Here is a 19,201-nt window from a genome sequence, read left to right as displayed (position 1 = left end):
TCCTGCCAGCCCCTGCCCTGGCAGCACCCTCTGAGCTGCTCTCTGAATGAAAACTAACAAGATATGCATTCTTGTGCTTGTACACCATTCAGTGGTTTGGGCGCCAGTCATTTTTTTTTTCCTTTTACCAACTTTATTGAGATATAATTTATAAGGGGGGGAATACAATACCGTCCCCCCATTTTGATATACAGTTGGGTGAGTTTTGACAAATGTAGGACTGTGTGACTACAACATAATCAAGATGGAGAACACATCCAGGGCCCTGGGTGGGTCCTAGTCTACCCTGCCCCTAGCTCCAGCCCTTAGCATCACTTTTTCTACCTTTTCTAGAACTTCATGGAAATGACAACCTACAGTATGTACTTTTGAACATATAGCTTCTTTAGCTCTTCTTTGTTCATCTGTAAATTGCTTGTAACAGTAGATGTTTCCTTTTTTAACCCTAAGTAATTTTCCCTAGTGTGGAGATGTCAGAAGTTTCTGGAAGAGTTGCTTCCAGTTAGGGACTATTATTGATTAAAACTGCTGTGAACATTCATGTGCATGTTTTAGTGTCCACTTATTATCGAAAGTGACTGCCCCACCATCTGCTAAGAGAATAAATCTTAAATGTCCCCACCATCAAAAGAAGAACGTTTGTAACTAGTTGAGGTAATGGATGTTAATGAGACAGGGTGGGGAGCATTTTGCAATGTATACAAATATTGAATCATTATGTTGTACACGCAAAACTAATAAAATATTCTGTGCCAATTATGCCTTGATAAAAAGAGAAAAATAAGCACATAAAATAAAATAAAGTGACTGTATGGTTTTGCATTCCCATGGCAATGCATGAACATCCCAGTTGCTCTGGATGCCTCTCAACACTTGACATTGCCAGTCTTTGTTGGTGTCTTTGTGGTTTAAGTTCCATTTCCTGATGCCCTGATGTTGAGCTTCTCTTTATGCTCTTATAACTTCTTTTGTGAAGTGTCTAAGTCTTTGAGACCAATGTCTTTATAAAAAGCCTTGGCGTGATGGGAAATACTCTAGATCGAGGGCGAGAAGACTAGGGTGTGAATCTGACCGCTCCAGAAGCTGTGCGACTTCTGGTAGTGATTCATGGACTTTAGTTATCAGAGTCTTACCTTCGTGATTAGGGGAACAAATAGCCAAATTATCTTTCAGGTTCTTTTTATAGTCCAGAGACTATGAGCACAAGTTCTATTTCATTATAAGACAGGCACGTCCTGGAATTTAAAGAAACAGAGTCACAGAATGTGAATATGGAAAGGGATGCTGGAAATTGCATCCAGCTCCTGCCTGTATTCAGATACCAAGAGTTTAACCCAGACAACTTTACACAACTACTTAATGGCACAGATGCAACTAATCCCAGATCTCCTGTCTCAGTAACTTAAGATAAGAGCTTGAGAAATAGGCATATATTCCGGTTTTGATTTCAGAGGAAATCTGCTGGGAGTGAAAGCTGGGCAACGTGATTTCTTTTTTAATTGAAAATAGGGCATTTTCATTTGCACCCCTGGCATTCATGTAAACAATAAAGTTAATGTGAAAGATCAGGAGGGGTCCTGAACCCAGGCATCTGTCTGGAGAAACTTCTGCACCCTGGCCTTGCAGGTGCATTCCCATTAAGACCCAGCCCTGGCGTCCTCAGCCCAGGCAGCCTGTTTACAGAATTGTGACGGCTATAAACATTGCCTTGCAAATTGCATTTGCACTTGGATCCATAGAATGAGTTCTGTAAACTGACAAGTACTTAGGGGCCCGAGCCATATTCCTCCATAATTATAGGACTCCATTCTCAGGGGTGTTAATGTTTATAGAAGGTTAGTTAACCTCACACGGGATCTGGGATCACAGGGCTGCCTGTGCCACTCGGCTGCAGAGCTAACGAATGCATTTCCATGCTGGCAATGTGTACGAGTGCAGAGCGGACAAATGGGACTTGTTCTTGGGGCCAGGGCAAAGCCCTCAGACCTGGCTTATGTGGCCTTGAGTCCCTTGATTGCTCAACCAAGGCCTGGAGCTTCACTTTCCCTAAACAAGCACAATTTAATGGACTGTGATGATTGGTCTTCTTACACTGTAACTCCGTTCTGTTACTTGAGCAAACCATGTAGTTACACATTCGTTTGTAACTTTCCAAGGCCCCCTAGGAAAGAAGGGGCCATTGTAAACCTTTGAAACAGAACCCAGACATGCTGAGAGCCTTGGAGATTGTTTCAAGTAACACGAAACTGCTTTTCATCATGCACTCAAGAGGCTACAAGGAAGGACAAGACATGGTGCTTTTGTGCTATAAGTTTACAGTCTAGATTTTGGATAGAAAAGGCAAGCATACTTGAAACATTCAACAAAAGACTAGAGAGTATATGTTGAGTATCTGCTGGAGGGTGTAGAAGTTAGTCCACCAGTGATACAGAAGTAGGAAAGATTGACGTGGCCTGGCTAAAGGAAGGAAACAGAAGTTGAAATGGCCCTTGATGGGGCTGAGTTTTGAGCGAAGAGTGGATTGGGCATAGAAATGCATGAAGTGTTCAGGTTTGAGGGAGGAGACCAGTCTCACTGAGGCAGCGCAGAACACTGAAGCTACAATGCCTATGTGGTGAAAGGCCTTGAAAACCAACAGAAGAGACATGCACAGTTACGCTGTGTCATTTGTTTGCTCGGTTGGTTATGTCAATTGTTTGTTCAGTACTCTCCACGGCCGACTTAACTCATCAGAAAGAACCAGTCCTAACATTGACCCAACAGTGTCTGCCCTCCAACCTTGTTACTTCCCCAGTGTCATACCTACCCCTTTCTCCTTTGCTCACTCCCCTCCAGCGACACTTGCTTTCTTGTTCATGCAACACCAGAGTCTTTCCACAATGGCACAGTGCCTTTTCCACTCACTCTGCCAGAAATGCTCTTCCCGTGAGTATCCACAAGACTTTTGATCTCAACACTCTGTCTTGCTTAAATGTCCTCTTGCTAATGATCCTTCCCTAATATCTCAATTTAAAATTGCAACAGTCTCTTACCTTTGACTCTTTTCTATCCTCTTCCTCGAGTTGCAATTTCACTGTTCCACAAAGCTATTTCCTTACCTAATATTTTACATTATACACACACATGTACTTTAGTTATTGTCTCTCTTTCTCCACTAGGGTGTAAACTCAAGAGAGTGCAGAATTTTGTCCATTTTGTTCATTGGTGCATCCCAGCATCTAAAATGATGACTACATACACAATAAATTTTTGCCCAATGAGTGAATTTTAACATATAAGCCTTCAGTATGATAGAGAGCTATTCCACTGCACCAGGATACACACAACAAGGTGCAAAAGGCACTGGGCATGAAAGAGGCTAGAGGAGAACCTATTATCTCCATCGCTCCCCTTAGAGAACAGGTTGGGGCAGGTAGCAGGACTTCTTTGTTGTAAGCAACAGAAATCAAGTCTGACTTAGGATAAAGGCAATTTATTGGAAAGGATCATGGACTCCGAATCGACAAGGTGTCAGAAGACAAGACTAGGGAATGGAAGGGAACAAAGCAGCCTTGGCAGCCCCAGGACTAGGGCATCTGTGCGTGGGGCAGCGTGGTGACGAGCCCGCTGCCCTGTGGAATGGAATGCTGACTGTTTTCAATTTCCTGTTTCTCCACTCAAGGATTAAACTCCATCAAGGGAGCATCCGATTGGCCCCGCGTGGGTCACATGCCACCCTGATTGTGTTTTGGTGGTCTAGCATCCATTGTCTCTTCCTAGTCTCTTTCTGAGCAGTTCTTTCTCCACTAGGTAGAGTTGGGTGGGATTATAATCAAGAATGTCTCCCTTTTCTGCCAAAGAGTTTAAGCCTGCTTTTCTTTTCTGTGTTTTTACTTAGCAAGTATAACATGGGGAATTGAACACACAAAGAGATTTCCTTATAGTAATCTTCTAAGAGCTTAACATAATGAAAGTAACTTTGAAGTTCCTAAGACACTACTGTTTATAAAACACTTCTACATATACTGCCTTCCTTCAGTCACAGTATTTCTGTGAGGTAGGTAGCTTGGTGTCATTAGCCTCAGTTTATTGATGGGCAAATTGAAGCTTGGAGAATGTAAGCAATGTATTCAAATCCATACTACCAAGACTGTTTTCATATTAACCACTGTTGTGATGGCCCACATTTAGGAGATTGCTAAGTATTAAGTGCTATTATGTACACCACACGTATTAACAAAATAAATTCTCACAACAACCTATGAGGTGATTACTAAAATTCTAGTTATTAGATGAGGAGACTCACATAGCTCCAGGTAACTTGCTCCAGGTGGGATATTTATAAAGTGCTGGCTCCAGGATCCTCTCTCTGAGTCTGGTCCTAAATACCACTCGATGCTGCCTCTCAAAGATTATTAGATAAAAATGAATGGATATGTGAAATCAACAGTAAATATATTCAGTTGATATTCTAGAATAATACATTTCTGTAGCTCAAATTCAAAAATTCCAGAGACACACAGTGTCTATAGGGGTCATTCAACAGAAATAATTTGAATGAATGAATGAAGATCTTTGCCTCACAGACTCTTTATAGTAAGAGGTTCTGTTTTGCAAGCAATGTTGCAAATTCTAGGACTTGAGAAGGTTGCCTTTGTTTGTGGACACATTTGATTTTCTACTTGGTGTACAGCCCTGGGCACATGTGAGGGTGCCAAGGCAAGGTTTATTTTATATTTGTGGGGTTTTTTTTAACTTTTTATTTTATTACGTTGTTGTTCATTTTTGTACAATATTTATTTTTCTCCCCATAATTCTCCCAGCATCATATCACCCATGAACCATCACTATAGTCTCTTATGCACTTCCTTCCCTCATTTTGATGCCCTCCCTCCCTCTCTCCTGATGTAGAACAAGGCAGATTTAAAATGAGTCCACTTTGGGCCTCCCTGGTTGCACAGGAGTTAAAGTCTCAGGGCTATCAAGCTATTGCCAGCCACTGCAGCATGAGTTTGATCCCTGGCCAGGGAGCTAACCCACATATGGCACAGGAGACCTCTCCTGTCTTGCCCGCTGCTCCCCTCAGCAGTGTATTTCAGTACATATGCCTGTTCTGCTCCCCTCTCTGTCTCTGGTGAATCCTCTCACCCACCCGTACCTCTGGCCTACATCTCAGTTCTTATATGCATAAATAAATAAAGTAAATCTTTAAAAATAAATAAATAGAGTCCACTTATGTACAGAACTTGACAGTATCAATAAATATGGTACAGTAATATAAATGTATTTTCTCTTCCTTATGATTTTCTTAATAACATTTTCTACTCTCTAGCTTACTTTATAGTAAGAATACAATACATTATACATATGGCACACAAAATAAGCATCAGTCAAACATCTATGTTATTGGCAGGGCTTCCAGTCAAGCAAATTATTGGTAGTTAAGTTTTAGGGGAGTCAAAGTTATAGGTGTGTTTTCAACTGGATCAGCACCCCTAAACCCCCACAGTGTTGTTCAAAGGTCAGCTGTAGTTTGATTGTGCTAGGTGATCTGCATTACCAATTTGATACAGAAAACAAACATCTGTTTGTAGGATTTTACTCCTAATGTTCAAGGGCAGTTTTTATCCAAGTATGACATTAGGTTTCTTCTTGGAAAAACACATGAATTTCACTTGAAAAAAAAAAAAAACAAAAAACCCCTAATAAGAGTCCCAGATTTTCTGAGTAAATTCTTCCATTCTTCAGCCCTGCAGTTTCACACCTCCAAGGATTCTCTAAACATCAACAAAAATTCCAAGGATTTGATGGAAAAATGGTGTAAAGTCTCATGTTGTTTCAGGAATTTCCCAATATGCACTAAATTAACTTTGGGGCCAGATGAGGCTGAGTGGTAGGAAATGGCTCCATTGGACACAGATGGAAAACCTAATGTTCCCCACAGCTGTTGCACACATATGAAATCAGATTGGGATTAACACTTACCTTCAGAGTGGTCACACCCGGATGGGATGGCTTCGCTGTAATATACACCGAGCTTAACTTATGTCTCTGAAACCACATGACCTCACAGGGCTTGGGAACATTTGATCCAGGAAATCTGAACCCAGGCAGAAATCATAAAGCATCAGGTACACGTTAAGCAGGAATTTATCTGCTTTTTGTCTGAAGTGGTCTCACATCCACCCAGCTTTTGTCTGAGAGTGAAATATTTATAGGCAAGCTGCTTTCTAAGACAGAGTTACAGACCTATTCAGGTTTGGTGTGAAATGTCTCTGCCGTTGACCACCTGCTGAAACCGAAATTCCAAGCGCAACCAGACCTGAGCTCGTTTGTGTCACGGTGTGTTTTAGCGCTGAGAGAGCCTGGTAACCAAAGTAGAACTTACACCGAAATCCAGTTGGTATGTAACTGGCATGGGCAAACACATTAAAACTTACCAGGCTTTGGATCAATTGAGATGCACAAAGATTTCCTTTTGTCTCGCCTTGGGAAGAAGGATACTTCCTTTAGTAAGGTTGTAACTTTATGACTTCTGAAATTCTCTTTGACATTATTTTCAGAACTGGGGTGCCATCATTTAAATAGACTTAGACTTATTGGAGGGTAGATTTGATTTTTAGAAATATCAAAGTTCATTCATAGCTAGACCTGATGACTTAGGAATGAGATCATGTCATGATATCAATATCTATCAATCTATCTATCTATCTATCTATCTCTCTATCTATCTATCTCTCTATCTATCTATCTATCTATCTATCTATCTATCTATCTATCTAGCTATCTATCTATCTTTCGACAGAGAGTCTTAAAGACAACTCCAAAACTTCTCATTTTAATGATGCTTATATTAAAACAATTTGAATGTTCAAATTCTGGGGTGTTTGCTTAAAAGTATTATTTTATTACCTAGTGTTACAGTTTTTGTGTGACCCTAATGAAGGCAAACTGATAGAAGGACATCAGAAATTCCATCCTTTGGGTTAGTCAGAAAGGAAGAAACAACTTAGAGTCCATGATGCGTAACTTGAATACTCTTCATTTTTCAAGATTATTAGACAAGATCCCACATTTTCTTTGCTTTTCTGTTGTAGGAAAGTTCTAGAAACCAGCTGTGTATTTTCTTATAATATTCCCTTTCATTATCCCAAAGTTTATGGTTCATATTTGTAACAAGGATCAAAAGAGCAGTAGCTGAGGGCCTCCCCAGTGGCGCAGTGGTTGAGCGCTGGGCTGCGAAGCTGCCCACAGCCTCTGCAGTGCCAGTTCAATCCCAGGCTGCCGGTGAGGGTCCCACATGGTGCACAGACCTCTCCTGCCATGCTCACTGCTCCCCTCAGCAGTGTACTTCGTCAGTCTGCCTGTTCTGCTCCCCTCTCTGGCTCTGGTGAGTTCTCTCATGCTCTCATGCTTCTGACTATACCCAGTACTTGTATAAATAAATAAATAAATAAATCTTTAAAAAAAAAAAGAGCAGAAGCTGAATCCAACTGAACTTGACTTCTCTCTCATTCCACTCAAGTTCAAGCAGCTCAAGGCTGGTGCCATGACTCCAGAACTTTAGAAACCTGAGATCCTTCTGTTCTTTTGTTCTTCCTCCTTCATTTACAGCTTCCTCTTGTGATCCAAGATGGTCCCCTTTGCATGTCCACATGTCTACATCCCCACAAGCTAGTCAAGTGATAGAGAAGGAAGATGAAACACTTTTCTTCCAAGGTGCCCACATGGTGGCTAAGAAAATCAGGTAACAGACACTAGTTTTAAGCTGACAAGAGGAAGGTACGTGGGTAACTGGCTGAGGGGAGAAGTGGAAGAGATGATTGGAATGGATTTGTGAAATGGGTAACCTTCCTGCAGGAAATTCTAAAAGCAGTAAACTAGACTATATGGTGTCTACCGGGACAATCAGAATCTACTATTGTAGTATTTGGATGTTAACAAGAGAACAATCACAGAAAACTGGAGAAAGTGGGGATGTGTAGTTTTCCACTAGTCCCCTGTGACATAACAATTCCCTAGTTCTGAAATACCACCCTTTCATTCATCAGAGGAGAAACCCATTCTGACATGTGTATTTTTTAACAAATGGTAACAGACCAGAAAGACATCATGGTTAAGGGAGAAATAATTTAAGGGCACGTGGGATTACTAAGAAACAAGTTGGAAGGAATCATTCACCCCCCTAGCATTTATTTGGCAAGTACTTCAGAGCCAGCCCTCTTATTGCTCCATAAAGAGGAAAGAGCATTTAATAAACTTATGGTCAAGAAATTTCACAGCAACTGCCCTCTTCACCACATTATATGGATTAATGTCTACAACTCAGAAAATACCACTGGCCTTCAAGGCAAGCTTTTCCCTTCTGGTCTCCATATCTTAATACTTATGAATATCCTTCCATCACTAAGATCCTCTAAGTACAGTTACATCCAGAAGCCTGTGGCATTAGGCTATCCTCCATGTGTATGTGTTAAATCATTATTGCATATGTCTTAGGGCACCCTTAGGAGAAGACTTTTACATTAAAAACAAAAATAAGCCAGGATATCCCAAGTCCTCTCAAATTAGTCAAGGTGTCAGGGACAGAAGTCCCACAATGCAGTAACCCCAGGTGATACAAGGAGTTCCTGTATCCTGAAGACAAGCCACCAACCACTTCTAGCAATGTACAGCTAAGGGACATGAAGTTTCCTTTGGAAGTGATGAAAATGTTTTGAATTTGATTGTGGGATGGTTGCACAACTCTGTGAGTGCACCAAAAGCCATTGAATTGTTTGTTTTCAACAAGTGGATTGAATGGTAATATGAATTAGAGCTCAATGAAGCTAATACTCAAAAAAAAAAAAAATCCCGAGTAAATGAGTAATAGAAGGAAACTTCCTCATCTAATAAGGGTAGCAATCAGAAAACTATAGCAAATATCAAATTAAAATAAAATCAATAAAATCAGAATAAAGTTAGAATGTGAGCCTCCACTGCCATCCAAAAAGGTACTTCTTGTACAATCACTCAATGGAAAACAAAGATTTAATTACTGGGGAAGGAAGGGGGAGAAAAGCACACAATAGTTTCAGATGGTAATATTAATTTATCTAGCAAATTTAAGAGAATCAGCCAGAAACTATTAAACCATTAAAATGATTCAGCAAAGCAGATGGGTATACTATCAATAAATGAAATTTTTCCTATACACTAGCATTAACTTGCTAGAAATGTTTTAGGGAGAAAAAAACATTTCATTTTATATAACAAGAAATATACAAACACCAAAAAGTAATGCATAAGCCCCATACACATAAAACTATAAATTAGCACCACAGAACATAAAAGAATTAAACAAATAGAGAGCTGCATCATTTATTGGACAAGAGAATTTTATATTATTATGATGCAAGTTCTGCCCAAATTAATATACAAATTCAAATACTTCTCATCTAAATTCACAGTGGAATTTTATGGGATTTAACAAACTGATTCTAAAATTCACAAGGTAAAGAAAATGTGCAAGAATAGCCCCCTCAAAAAATGTTGATGAAACAGAACAGTGAAGAAGACATATCCTATTCTACATCTTAGCTTCATAAAATGCTGATTTTTTGCTTCATCCAAATGCTGATATTTTGCTTCATCGTCTAGATAGTATCTGGAACTTTTAGGAAGAAGAGAATGGATTTGTGTATTACTTGTAAAACATATTGCCACTTATCTCCTTTCCCGAAATATTTGTCTGGAATTATTTGATATCAATATTATGAACTATTAAGTTCTTATCTGTACTTTATGGACAATGTATTACTAATGGGTTGGGGAGAAAAAACAGAAAGGACTGAAAGAGCTTCAGACCACCTTTATGAATAAGAGGCATGAGAAAAGCCAAAAGGAACTAAGAACTCTGCAAGAGCATGTGCGATGTTTTCTACAAGTCATCACCTCCACTGAAATCCAAAGGCGAAGCCATCTTGGAGGAATAGGCAATGATCTGTCTTATCACCACCAGGCAGGACAGTCAAGGTCATCTGTTGCACTGCTATGAAAGGAGTGAGGTAATCCCTGGATTCTCCTGGCCCCACATCTTATCACATTCCCTGCCTCATTACTCCAGATGCCAGCAAGGGCTGGACATTTAGGTGAATTCCACTAAGCAAGCTAAGCCCTTCCATTTTATTTGAAACAGATGCACAAAATGAACCTAAGAGGAAAATTGATTTCATGGTTTGTGAAAAGATTACCTTTTGTGTACACATTCACAAGAAACTAAGTACAAATAAGTGATAAACATAAGTGATGCATGTTCCCAAGGCATTTTGCTCAATCTCCATTATCACACGTGTCTGTAATTATTTTAATTATTTGTTTACATGGACCAGCCTAGAGCTTGTGAAATCTTAGACACTCTATAAATATTTATTAAAGAGATGAAAAAGTAAATGAGCAAGAAATTCCCACCAGGACAAAAGAACAGAACTACTATCTCCTCACTATGTTTGCACTTATTTTCAGGCATGAGTTGGGTTTCTGTTTAAAATCATTGGTGGGCAGTCGGGACCACTCAGACATTGACACTGGGGTGCCTTGTCCAGGTCAGCCTTCTGCCATTTGACAAAATCCAGAGGGTGGGTTATCACCAAATGTCTCTGTTCCCTTCAACCTACACTGGGATTTCCTGACTCAGGGGCTCAAGCATCCTCTGGCCATTCTGGGCAACCCTCAAAGCTGCCCCCACACTGACCTAGGGAGGTCCTTCTAGCAGCCTCAGTCAACATATGCACAGTAACGTTCTGATTTCATGTTAACCTAGTTACAGTTTCATTGTTTTAACTGGGTTACATATAAATACCATTACTGTTCGTATTAACCTTTGGTTTGTAGTGGTCCTTGCTCTGAATCTGTGGTCTTTTTCTCCCAGGCTTATTTAAATGAATTTTCCCCCTGTCAACAGCTTCATTCTGTACACTCATTAACCACTACTCGAATTCATGGATACTAATAGGGCTTCTTCAGTTAACATTCCGTGGACAAATTTCCTTAGCCGTAAGCATCTGCCTTTCAGTTTAAAATTGTTTCCAGTCTCCCATTAAAATACCTTTGAGAAGGAAAAAGTAGGGAACTTGCAGTATTGTAAACCCAAAGTGACAAGCAACAGAAAACAAGGCTCAACGAGGACTCTCCACTAATGACGCAAGTGAAGTTAGTCTGGAAAATTCTACGCATGGGATGCTATTTCATGGTGTCTCTCCTCTTCAATTTCCTAGCATCTCACCAGGAAATAGTGCCTCTGAACCACCACATGCTTTAAAAGAACACATAATTAGTTCTTGGTCTATGGGGAAAAAAAAAACACCACTTATTTACTTTGCAAAATACCTACAAATAACATAATTTTTAAAAATAATCATAATAATAATCAATTATTTTTAAAATGACTTATATTCAGTTACTCATTTCCATTCAGCTGGATGGATATCAGAGTTGACATTTTCAACTATAAAAGTACTTTTAGGTGTCAGCAACCTCTTAGGCTTTAAGAGCCCTCAATGGAGCAAAATAATTCCTGGCAGATCCAAGGTATAGACAGGGAAGTACAAAAAGAGAAAATAGCAAACTATTAGGAATAGAAAATCGGGCATCATTTCCCTACTCAAAAACCATCAGTGGACTCCAATGTACTTACCACCAAAAATTCCAGAGCCCCTGCCTGGTTTCAGAAGGTCTGCACGTAACTAGACCCTGACTCTTCCCAACCTTCCTTTTTTCTTGAACCACTTTCATATTTCTCTCCCTATTGCTTCTACCCCCACCATAGTGGCCTCCTTACTACTTCCCCAATAGCTCACATCACTCCTTCCTCTGGGCCTTTGCACTTGCTTCTACTGCTGCACTTTCTTTTCCAGATATCCAAATGACTTGTTTCATTCACTTCAATTATCAGACCTGCTTCCCTACTGTTTCACATTGCATTATACTTTATTCCTTTTCCTCCTAAATTTTTTGCCATAACAACTTCTTACTGCATAACTTTATGTAAGGATGTAAGTGTGTATGTACATGTATGTGTGTGCACTTGCTGTCTGCTCTCTCTAGATTATAGTTCCAAGCAGGCAAGGAAGTTGAATTATTTGTTCAATGCTGCACCCCTTTGCTGGGAATAGTGTCTTCCACGTAACAAATATTTGTTAAATTACTGAATATATCAGTAATGGAAGAGAGGTGATTTCATGATTGCTTTAAGAACTAACCTATTCATGGGCCTCACTGGTGGCTCAAGGTGTTAAGCACCATACTACAAAGCAATCCGCAGTCTCTGCAGCACGAGTTCAATCCCCGGCCCACCAGGGAGCAACCCACATGGCGAGGCAGACCTCTCCTGTCTCACCCACTGCTCCCCTCAGCATTGTATTTCAGTCAGTCTCCCTGACTCTGTCTCTGGTGAATCCTCTCACCCCCTGCATCTCTGGCCTATATCCCAGCTCTTGTATGCATAAATAAATAAATTGAGAAAAAAAAAAAGAACTAACATATTCAAATCACAGTCCCATGAAATTGATAACCCTTTGCCAATACAACATTCAGTCTAGTTCTGTGTCTACTAGTAAATTATGTATTTTATAAATATCAAATTGAGATACATCCATACATTGCATAACAATGTTTCAGTCAATGACAGAACACTTTTATGATGATGGTGCCAAAATTTCAATTACGCGGTGACTTTTGAGCTTCTTTTTTTTTTTTTTTTTTTGCTTTTCCCCCATTTTCTTTATTTGCTGATGCACATTTACCCAATAAACATGCACATACACACACACAACATGCACATGTGCACACTTTATTTTTGACATTAGGCCTTTTATGCATTGGGTCTCTATGAATTTATTTTTTATGAGATTTCAGCATTATTAGAGTTGTATTAAAATAACATTGAAGTCTAATTACATTTATAAACTTTTGAGCTTCTTAATGTCACAGCATTCGATGCCCACAGCAGCCTACATCTCATGCATACTCCATCTCCTGTAACCTCATCTTCCCTTGTGCATGATTTAGCCTCATCATGCTTTGTTCATCATAGTCCCCAAGAGTACAAAATCCACTGCTAATGTTGCCAGTAAGAGGCCACATTGTGTGATTGACCTGGAAACAAAATTAAAAGTTACTAAGAACTACAAAAGTGGAAAATCAGTGATGGTTATTGCTTCCCAGTCAGGCATGTCCCATTCCACCACACCTGTGATCTTGAGGAACAAGAATCAAGTAATGAAAGCTGTTAAAGGATCTGCTTCATTGAAAGCAATGAGACTAACAAAAATCTGAGAAGGGCTTCAGATACAGAGAAACTTCTAATGACCTTGACTGAAGATCAGCCACAGAAGGGGGTGCCTCTCAGCACTATGAAGATCATGACCAAAAAGTCTGTTTGTGATGTTGAAATTAAAGGCTAGACATTGAATCTACTGTTAATGTTATGTCATTCATACAAGGGAATTATTTAACAATGTATTTTGCAGAACTATCCCCACTGTTAAGTGGTGTGTGATACTATGTGTAAAGTCAGCTGGTGTACAGGGAAATACCAACCCCTGAACAATACCATACATATATTAAAAACAACAACAAGAAGAAGAAGAAGCAGTTGAACTCCTGGCATTGGAAGAGATGGGAAGAGAAAATATCACAACGTAAGTCAGGAACTCACTTTACAATGGTAGAGGAAAAGAGATATTCTGAAAGCCACTTGGGCAGTTCTAAATCAGGGGTGGCAATCCCCACAGGAATTAATAAGTGAAGGAACCCAAGATGAAACAGCAGAGAGCACTGGATAGCACACAGGGAAAGGAAATGGCTACTACTCACTTCCAGCCCTTCACTAAAAAGTTGAAAAGAGACAGGCATTGAGAAATCTAATATTTCAACAAAAGATGAAAATTCATTATTTATGGCAACTAGTTTTAAAAATGCACTGTAGGGCCTCCCCTGGTGGCATAGCGGTTGAGCGCTGGGCTGCAAATCTGCCCGCAGCCTCTGCAGCGCCAGTTCGATCCCCGGCCACTAGCGAGGGTCCCACATGGTGCGACAGACCTCTCCTTCCACGCCCACTGCTCCCCTCAGCAGTGTACTTTGTCAGTCTGCCTGTTCTGTTCCCCGCTCTGGCTCTGGTGAATTCTCTCACCCTCCCGCGCTTCTGACTGTACCCAGTGCTTGTGGAAATAAATAAATAAATAAATCTTAAAAAAAAAAAAAAAAAAGCACTGTAGCAGGGCAACTCTTTGAGAGGATCTAGTATACGGGCCACCAGTTTGCAATTTCTGCTCTATAAAAATAGTTAAGATGAGACATTAACTAGGCCTAAGCATAGGTCATTGGTGTTTGTGTGTCACAGGGTTTAGGTGGGCTTAGAAGTTTGTTCAAGTTAGTATGCCCCAATGGTTGAAGAGGAATACCTGCCTCACAGAGTTGTAAGGCTTCCTTCCATGAGAAGGCCTAGGACCCCCCCGTGCAGGAACATAGATGAATTTGCTTTATTACATGGCACATTTACCAACAGTCCTATCTTCCTGCTGAAGCGCTGTATACGAACATTCTGTGCACAGGTCATAAATGAGCCGCTCAATTTATTTTCACAAACTGAGCACACTGCAGAATCAACACTCAAACCGAGAAGCAGATATCACCTAAATCCCAGTGTGCTCTCTTCATCAGTGCGCCATCCCAAGGGCCAGCCTCTGCCATAACTTCCTTCATTCACATTAGTTTTGCCTGTTTTGTACTTTACATAGATGGACTCACACAGCATTATTCTTTTGTCTCTGGCTTATTTCACTAACAGTGTTTGTGAGATTTGACCACACTTGCAGTTGCAAATTGCCCAATCCCATTGCTCTATCCTGTTACATGAATGATGCACAATGTCTGTTTCCATTTCACAATGGATACCCACAGCATTCCATATTGAGAGGACACTGGGATTTCCACATTTTGACTGTTAGGAACTTTCTAGTATACCTTTTGGTGAATTTACATGTTCATTGCTGTTGGGTTTATCCCATGAATGAAATTGCTGAATCACAGAGCATACATATGATTAGTTTAGTTGATATTAAGAAATATTAAACAAAGCATTTGTATCGAGTTACACTCCAACTAGCAGTCTTGTTCTATATTCACACTAACACCTAGTATTATAAATCCTTTTTACTTTTTCCTGAGGGATGTACATCTTATTGGAAACCTTAAATACTCTTGAGACAGAACAGTATCTTCAATCAAACTTTTCATGTGCTTTACAGAGAAAAGCAAACTTTTGGATTACGGGCAAGGAGAGGGACAGTGCCCTGAGGAATGCTTCAGAATGCTTTTCGGCCAGTTTATCAGCCTTTGCCACAGCTTCTCCAATAGGTCACTGCTAGTGGGGTGGTGTCATGGCAAAGTATAATATTTTCACCTACATTTTCCTTTTAACAAATAAAGTTGAGCATCTTTTCAGGTTATTAGTGGTTATTTGGCCATCCCTTTTATAATTGTCTCGCCAAGTCCTTCATTTTTTTTCTTTTTAATTAGTAACTTTTTCATTGGAGTACCACTGGTTTATATCCTTGTTAGTGTTTTGGTAGGATAGACAAGCCTCCCTGTCACGTGCAGTCACACAGCACAGCCACCACCAAAATACCCACAATCTTCCACCATAGGCCACTGTATTTCCCACCCTGTTCTCACCACTGCCCTTCTGCCCTGCACCCCGCCCCCACTCCACCCTGATGCCTCAGTTTTATGGTTAGCTTTCAAGACTTGGTTTTAAAGTTTGTTTGACCTTTTATTTGGTTCCTCTATAGTCCACATATGTGAGTGACACCATCGGTATTTATTTTTCTCCTTCTGGCTTATTCTGCTTAGCATAATCCCTCCCAAATCCCTCTGTATCCCCACAAATGCTGCAAGTTTGTTTTTTATCATTTTATTTTGTATATATACCATTTGTCAGTTTTGGGGGCACTTAGGTTGTTTCCATAGCTCAGCTGTTGTAAATAGTGCTGCCATAAACAAGGGAGAACAAGTTTCCTTTTTAATTATTGTGTTTGTCTTCAGATAGATATCTAGAAGTGGGATTCCTGGTTGTGTGGCAGACTCATTTTTAATCATTTGAGAAGCCTCCACACAGCTTTCCATAGAGACTGGACCAGTCTACATTCCCACCAGCAGTGAAAGAAGGTTCCTTTTTCTTCACACCCTTGCCAGCCCTTGTTTCTGGCCTTTTTGATACGGGCCATTCTCATGCGTGTGAGGTGGTATCTCATGGTTTTGATTTGCATTTCCCTAATAAGTGGTGATGAGCATTTTTTCATGTGCCTGCTGGCCATCTGTCTGTCCTCTTGGGAGAAGTGCCTATTTAGCTCTTCTGTACATTTTTTTTTATTATTGAGTTATATGAGCTCTTTGTAGGTCTTTGATATTAGTCTCTTGTCAGATGTAGGGTGTCCAATTCATTTTTTCTATTGGGTTTTCTGACAATTTCTTACTAACTTAAGGAAGTTTGTGTTATTTTTCTGGTTAAAAGTCTCTTACTGGGTGGTGTGGGGGGGAGTCAGCCAGAGAGAGAGAGAAGTGGAATTTCTTCCCATTCCATCGGCTGTTTTTTTTTTATTATGCTTATCATTTCTTTGTAAAATGTTCTCAATTTTTAAATAGTTCACCTGTTTTCTTTTCCTTTAGGGCTAACACTTTTTGTATTCTGGAAAGAAAGGATCTTTTCTTGCACCAAGGTCATGAAGGTGTTCTCTTGAGTTGCTTTTCCCTAAAAGCTTTATTATTTTACCTTACACATTTAAATCCGAAATCCATCTGGAACTGATTTTGTGTATGGTGTGAGTTAGGGGTCAAGATAGCTTTCTTTTTCCATATGGCTACCCAATTGACCCAGCACCATAGTTTCAAAGACCATCATTCCCTCACTATTATTTTTTAATTTTCATACTGCTGACTCATGTTGAATTTGTGGTCAACCAAACGGTACAGGTGCTTTTCATATGGACTCCATTAAAGCAGGTCTCCTCATCTTGCATATATTGCACAGGTGTTTTATATTTGTGCTTGTTTCAGCTAAACAAGAAGGTTGATGTTTATTCCTGAAAAATCTCATCATATTCATTTCAAATAGTTTTTTCCAGTGATCAGAAAATTTATAAAATTTTGTGTTACTACCCCAATAAATTTGCCATGTCCAATAGGTTTTGTAAGCATGACTTTTCTTACTTTTCAACCAAGATACTTAAAATATTGAGAAGGACCAGCCCATCCATGTGAGGCCACTAGGTATGTCCTTTTGGTAGCACTGATTAATTCAGCAATAGTTTTGGCAATGTTGATGATCAGCCAATTACTTGCATATGATCCAGACATATTTATTTTATCACACATCTTCCTTATTACCTCTGTGATCATCTACTTTTAGATTTACTTTATGTCACAATATACTTTCCCAAAACCAAGGTCCACTTAGCAACCCAGCCGCAGAGTAATATCTTTTTCATAATCCAGAAAATAAATCTTCCCAATGAAGCTTAAACCACACAAACTCTCTGAGAAATAAGTAAGTGTAGCAAATTCCTAGCCCTTCACAGCTCAGGATCCCTACTCCTAAGCCACTGCTAATACATAGCAGAGTTGCTCTTATCAAATAAGTGCCTATATCCTGACTCCTTTCTATGGCAACCTACTGTTCATGGGGGCTGTTTGGGGGAGACACTTACCACTTTCAGACCATATGTTCTTGATGAAGCTGTTTCCAACCTTATACTCCAAGAGTAGACTACATGACTTAGACTAAGGCCAGTTGGCAAACTTTTTTTCATCAAGGGCCAGAGAGTAAGTATTTTAGGTTTCACAGGCCGTGAAGTCTCTGATGCAACTATTTAACTCTGCCAGTAGCACAAAAGAGCCTCAGACTACATAAATAAATGAACATGGCTGTGTTCCAAAAACATCTTACTTGCAAAAATGGCATAATTTGCCAACTCCAGACCTACACTAAAAAAGTCAGCTCCTTTTAGGCCATTTGGTCACAGTGATTGGTGTAAGTCAGGCCAGTTAGGGCTAATGAGCCTCCATCCTGGGGCATCGAGACTTGGGAAGAGTAGGCTCTTTCTTCCAGGGGCTGGACATTATGAAAATGTGAGACTGGACCTTCAGTGGACACAGCAAAGCTCAGAATGGAGCTTTCACAGAGGCCATAGAAAGGAAGGAGAGATTTTGACTGCATCCTTTAAATTAAGAATCTAAGCACGAAAAATCTATCGTGTAAGACACAGACAGATGTGCACATTCCTCACACATTTTTTTCCCCTCTCAATCTGATTTAGTTTGTGCTTTCTAATTCTCACCACTAAAAGGTACTTACCAGACACATACACTGACTGCCGCTGCAGCTCCCATACACTCTGTTGACCAGTCAGGACTCTGCTTTCAGTGTGGGTCCCTACACATCAAATCCACTCACTTGATCCTATTTTATTTAGCGGGACCAGGCCTTACCTACCCTGTAAGGTCCAGGTGAGCAGTGAGACTCCTCAGGTAAAGGAAATCTCCTTTACCACCTACATTTTGTAATAGTGTTAATGGCAAATGAGTTCATAAAGCAGGAGATTGGAATGAAAATGATCAAAATGGTGACTTCTTTGGGGTGCTAACCCAAAGTTTTATACAAAGCAGATTTTAGTGATAGGATCTTAAAAAAGGTAGAAATTTTTAAAAAAATCTCCTCATAAAAAACATGGGACACAACTCCTAGGTATTTACCCAAAGGATATGGAAACATTAATTCCAAAGAGCACCTGCACCCCTATGTTTATAGCAGCACTATTTACAATAGCTAAGCTTTGGAAACAACCCAAATGCCCCAAAATAGATGACTGGATCAAGAAGATGTGGTACATATACACCATGGAATATTATTCAGCAATCAAAAAAGATAAACACACGCAATTTGCAGCAACATGGATGGCGCTGCAAGGGATCATGCTCAGCGAAATAAGCCAGAAAGAAAAAGAAAAAATACTGGATGGTCTCACTCATAGCAGGAATCTAGAAACCCTAAATAAGGGACCAGGAAAAAGAATAACTATAAGAAAGAAAAAAATCAAAATCAACAAAGAACTATGAACCAGAGACACACTATGGGGGGGGGGGTGGAGGAGGCATTGGGGTTAAAATAAGGGGGTTGCAATTGTAA

The sequence above is a fragment of the Talpa occidentalis genome, unplaced genomic scaffold (genome assembly GCF_014898055.3).
Source record: "Talpa occidentalis isolate TD23 unplaced genomic scaffold, MPIMG_talOcc4v2.1 talOcc4.7, whole genome shotgun sequence".
Classification (NCBI taxonomy): Eukaryota; Metazoa; Chordata; class Mammalia; order Eulipotyphla; family Talpidae; genus Talpa; species Talpa occidentalis.
Note: the sequence above shows the minus strand (reverse complement) of the source record.